The sequence below is a fragment of the Solanum tuberosum genome, unplaced genomic scaffold (assembly GCF_000226075.1).
Source record: "Solanum tuberosum cultivar DM 1-3 516 R44 unplaced genomic scaffold, SolTub_3.0 scf00550, whole genome shotgun sequence".
Lineage (NCBI taxonomy): Eukaryota > Viridiplantae > Streptophyta > Magnoliopsida > Solanales > Solanaceae > Solanum > Solanum tuberosum.
In genome coordinates, this window is record NW_006239472.1 from 303690 (window position 1) to 309899 (window position 6210).

At 29.0% G+C, this 6210-nt stretch overlaps 1 long non-coding RNA gene across 1 annotated transcript; it reads right to left on the reverse strand.

The window, feature by feature from the left end:
- Positions 1-4047: 4047 nt before the first annotated feature.
- On the reverse strand, positions 4048-6210 carry LOC107058576 (uncharacterized). The gene is made up of 3 exons (XR_001472130.1): positions 6140-6210; positions 5514-6028; positions 4048-4234 (listed from the first exon to the last, which is right to left on the reverse strand). It is a non-coding gene; the product is annotated as an uncharacterized lncRNA (long non-coding RNA).

Genomic DNA, 6210 nt, shown 5'->3' on the forward strand with positions numbered 1-6210 from the left:
ATATAGATATATAGATATTTTAAGTTGCTAATTATTGTGAGTTATAGTACGTTTTATGTAATTTTCATATATATTACTCGGTCCTGATTTATGTGATACAAATGAAATTTCAAAAGTCAATGAATTTTTTATAAGTTTTTTTTTATATTAACTTGTTAATTATTGTGATTTCTAATATATTTACGTAAAACATACTCTAAATACAAATAATTAGCAACTTAAAATATATAAAAACATACTAAAAAATTGATTAATTTCAAATTTCATATGTACCACATAAATTAAAACAGAAACAGTAACATATATTGAGCCCCGTGCTAGCACGGGGTCCCATATCTAGTTATAACTAAACGATAGTAAATAAAAAAAATAAAAAATTAATTATAATATTAATTTGGTGCTAATGTATTGACCCATGGCATGTGCCTAGTTCTCTGAACGTTTGATCAATGATCTCTTCTTTAATTAGATTTTTAATTTATAAAAGAGCAAAGTATTTATTTAGTTTGTTCCTTTTTATGTGAAGTTTTAAGTTATGACTTATGACATATATTTATTAAAAAAAATGTTTTGTAATTTTTATATAGAGGGGTATTTGTATTTATTATTCATATCTCATCTTTAAATTATATGTCTTGGGTAGAAATAAGTAGATAAGAAAATTTTATTTGATTAAAAAAGAGAGTAATTAACAACTCATATGGCGAAGGTAACATCTCTGTCATTTCACTTAAGAAATTTCGAAATTGTCATTATTTAAAATTAATAAACTTAAGACACGTAATTTTCTCAAATTTTTTTACAAAATTCGATTACTAGAATTGTTAAAGTGAGTTTGGACTACTGTGTCGATATATTTTCTTTTACTAGCCTATTTAAGAATGAGACTTTTTAGTACACTTCAAATAAGTTCTTTGACCGGTAAAACTTGATTTTTTTTTAAAGTAGAAAAATAACAAAAAGAAAGGTGTTTAAACTGAAATTGTACTTGGCTATTATAATAAAAAGTCCCAAAAATGAAGTCTTAAATTTTAAATCAAAATTAAGTTAGAGAAAATGATAATATAAGTACTTGACAAATTAACAATTTTTCTAACTGCTAAAAAAAAATCATTCTTTCTCTCGCATCTACCTTTTTATATTATTGGAATGATTTAATTATGAACTTAAGACATGATTAATAATACTATGTAATGTTACCTTATACACCCTGAGTCTCGTATTAGTTGATCACTTTCCATTTCTATACGGTGCTTGAGAAATGAAGATGATTTTACTAATTCGTCCTTTAAAAACTTTGTTAGAATCTTACAAACAGATGTGAACACTTTAAAAAGGAATTAATTACAAGGGTAATATTAAATTTTTTTTTAATAATTTCTTGATTTAATAAGGTGATCAACTAATATGGAATAACTATATGTAGTATAATGATAAACTAATATGGGACGGAAGAACTATATATTTAAGTTTTTTGTAAGTTTAGGCTATCATCATATCATATCATATTATTTTATTATTTATATTTTCACTCTCAAAGCTCAAAGTTGAATTACCATTTTACCCTTATATAAATTAATTTAAAAAAATGTTATAAAATATAATTTTTTATTATTATTATTATTTTATTATTTATATTATAAGTGGAAAGATCAAAGCTCAAAGTTGAATTACCATTTTATCCTTATATAAATTAATTAAAAAAATGTTATAAAATATAATTAAATATTTAATAAATAACTCATTTAAATCGGTGCATGAATCAAATTTACATTAACAATTAATTTCTCTTTTGTTGTAAAGTTCAAGAGTATTTGAAATTTTTTTCCATTAAATAAATTTGATATGGACTAAAATCATTGAACTAAGTTAATACAAATTAATTTTATCTACTCAAAGGTCATCCTAGCTACTGCTATAAAATGCCTAGCATGGTCTTCATGTAAATGATAAGAGGAGGATGAGAGATTATCAAGCAAAAAATTAATCTTGCTCATCATTTTGTATGTGCAGTAATTTCCTTTTGTTTTTATCCACTCCTCCTTGTCCAGCCTAAGTATTTTGTATGTCCTTTTTTAATATTTTGATATACTTTCTTATGATTTTGTTTTTCTATTGGAATATCTTGTGTCCTACATGAAGAAATTAGTGATATACAATTCATGTTCTACTATATTTCTTAATTATTGATGAAATTCATAATGAAAGATTAATCAATTAATTTGATATGTGATTCTGAATAGAGTGTTTTACTTTAGTATAAATATATTTTCGAGGTTATTATTTATTAGTAGAGAGGAATAACTAAATGAGATTTAAAAAAAATCCATACCCTAAAATAAAATGGGCCACCGAATTGGAGATAAAGGATGGATCATAGTGTGTGATTTTGAGACTTTATTTTTATTTAACTTTTCGTTTATATTGTATAATCTATTGACCTTATTAGTCTATTATTTATTTGTGGAAACATTCATTCCTCAAATTGACCATATCATTTTGAAAAGTTTGTGTTGCTCAATTTATATTTTAATTATTCAAAGAATTTTTTTATGAAAAAAAGAGTATTATTCTTTTCTCTCCATAAATCATATATACAGTACTTTTCTAAGGTTAAAAAGAAGATGTATATGTGATATAATAATAAAAATAATTGACATAATAATTTTGGTGATGCCTGCAAGTGTGTTTCGTAATATATCAAGTGTTTATATCATTTGCACATGTACCAATTGATGAGGTCTTTCAGAACTTATAAATTGTATGCATCAAATATCTATTTACTGTGATGATAAGCTATTTATTGTTGATGTAAAATTTTAACTATGGCTGGAAAATTGTCAACCTCCGGTCTCTAGATTATTGGCTGGACCCATAAATAGTTAAGTACCCCCTTCGTCCCATTTTATATGTCACCTTTTTACTTTGCACTTGCATTAATAAATGATGTAATTTTACCCTTCTACTCTTATTTAATGTTTTCTTAAGTCAACTTTATTAATAAATGACAAGATTAATTAACTATTCTATCAAGGGTATAATAGGCAAACTATGGTAATTTATGCATAAATTTTATAAAATGACAAGTATTGTGGTTCAGTTATTTATAGAAAGGGATGACATATAAAATGTGACGGAGGAAATAGTAATTATCCAAATTAGAATGTTTACTTTTGCCTTAGAGATATTATTTTACTTAAGAGAATGTGATATTCTTCTGCCTAATTATTGAATGTTAATTATTACTCACCCATAATTTTTTAAAATTGAAAGTTGAATATGAAGAGTCAATTCTCCACTATTATGTAAAAACACTTTCAGAATTAAAATTTCAATATGTTTTTTAAGAACCAAATTACAAAGATTGATGTTACTATAGGAAGAAAATTGCACAATTCAACATGAGAAGAAAAGAGAATGAGAAACGGCAAATGAAGGATAACAAAAAATGCTCGAGTATATCATCTATTTAATGCTTTTCTTCATAGTATATTTTTTATTATTTAATGAATAAAATATAAATGGTAAAATTACTATTGTTAATTTCAGCATTTCCTATTTTATAACTCAACTTTTTAGTATATAGAAATTTAATAATAAGGGACAAACGTGCAACATTCTCGAAAACTAGTATTAAGAAATGGTGGGCAGGTCTGTCCTAGCTCGCGACCCATGTATGGATGGGTTGGATTGATTGTTTTGAGGTCCACTGAAATGGTGGGCTGACTTAACTTTGTCCATAAAATATCAGTTTGTTTGGATGAGTGCTTAACTAAAATTGAGAAAATTTCACAAATAGCAAAGACAACAGATATAATAAGGCTTTATAGCTATAGTTTTTGTAATTGCGTTCTATAGCTATAGTTTTGTTTGCTATGGAGGTTGTAGTCATATTTCGCTTGCCAATTTGTATATTTTCCTTGCAATTATACAAACAGGGTAAGTAAATACAAATAGAGGCTGCGTTTGTATATTTTGCTTGTCTGTTTGTATTTTTCGCTTGTCAATATACAAACAAGGTAATTATATATAAATTTTGTATTTATACGTTTAGGTCCTGCAACGGTAAGAGCACTCTCCATGAAGCTCGTGGTTCCAGGCCATCCATGCTGAGCAACTTTGGAGTTCATAGACTCGTTGAGATTCCACAATGGGTGGAGGATGAACGTGCTGCATTCTCATTTATGGATTCTCCACAGAAGTGGGCATCGAGGAATACTTACCAGTCCACGACCTACTGCAGCAATAAAAGAACCCATAACAAGGGGTGGATAACCAAGTGGTAAAGACCCCCTACCTCCATATACAAGATTAGTGGTTTGAGTAACCAAGGGAACAAAGTGAGGAAGGAAAACAGTTGGCTCCTGAGTGGGAAGTTTTGGGGTAGAGTGACCACATACAAAATAATCATAATAATAATGTGACAAATAAAGAAGCCATGATATGCTATCCAAAAGAAAAAAGGGAAGCTATGATATGTCTCTCACTAAAACGATACGAAAGAATCACTCATCAACAACAATGTCAGGTGTTTATTGGTCCAAGACTCTAAGAGGTTGTTTGGTTGATCGTATCAGTATAATTTATCTCAACATAAAACCCAGTGTAACTAATGAGGCATTTGGTTGGCCACATAAAAAAAAATCTCTGCATAACTAATGCAGTGTTTTGTGGGTGGTAATAAATAATATTTGCATTAAGTTACACAAGAATTTACGCATTAATTTATGCAGGATAAAATATTGAACAAGAATATGATATTAACAGTACGAGGATTAAATTATCCAAATACAAAAATGTCCTTTTAAGTAAGTAATCCTTGCATAACAATCCCTTCATTATTAGTTACCGCTTAACATATCCTTCGTTATTAATCACTGTATGATTCAAAAAAAATTTATTATTCACTGCATAAACAATCTCTGCAATTTTTATAATACACATATAACTAGTGTCCAAATCAAATAACTTCTAAGTTCAATGGTCAATTATAACATCGGTGTTTGGTGGTCTAAGACACTAAATTATCTACAGAGTAACATTCAGAAACAAACTAGAATTAGAAATGCATAATAATGTATAAGTTGAGCAAAAGGCAACAGATTTGGGATGTAACAATTTAGAAAGTATCTTAGTAATATCCCTGTGACTAACAATAACAAGCTACAAACTTACACTGAAGACACATAAGAGTAGACAGAAGGATGGGGAATAAACTAGCAATGACTTTCTACTGATAGTGACAACATCATAAAAATAAAAGTATCACGTGGCTCAAAGCTTCTTTATCTTTGGTATTATTCACACCAAAGCCTACGAACTTGCACAATGACTTGGAAAGATGGGAGAAGCGAAATTCTTAAGCTTGGGGGCTTAAGAGCCAAGCAAATCATAAATGCAAGCAGGATGAATTTAAATCACATTGAGCCCCAAACCCATTTCTTACTATCATCATGCATTAAAAAATCAAGAAGTGGACAGATTTTTAAATAACTGACAGCAAATTGATTTACCTGTGCTGGAAATTTGCCTCCAAAAGCAAGTGGTTCCAAGTTTATTATTCCAGTGGATGTTGCCTCATATACACCATACAGAAGCTTTGCTTCGAAATCAAACAGGAAAAGCTTTGCTCCTGGCTTAATCTTTTCTATCCTTTCTTGTTTGTTCGAAGGAAGCCCAAAAACACGGAATTTGTATCAAGCATGCTTTGTATTTCTACTACACATGAATATAAAGCCAGAAATATCATCATGTCGGTCAGATTCATCCTGCAGGACCAAAAAGAACACATTTCAGAAACTAAGAAATAGAACAGGCTAACCACGTATACTTTTGATGCCAAAATGATGCCGATAAAAATATAACATGCTTTTATTGTTACAGAAGGGTAATGATTTAAATAATGATAGAAGGAAAAAAAAAAAAAGAGTACTTAGGTGTCCTCAGATGAATCAATTTCTACAGCATCACCAGTATTTTGCTCATCGACAAAAGCAGTTGACAAACGAGGCTGGTGCTTGGGTTCATCCTGCACTTGAGAGACCAGTAAATGAGGCTCCATAATGGGTGGAGCATGAAAGTGTGGCATTCTGGTAATATATGGATCCTGGAAATAGATGGGTAATGACATATACTTGACCTGATGTTCCTTAGCAAAAGCAGGATTAGTATTTAGTGGGCCAACATTGGCCATTGATGAACCCACTTCCT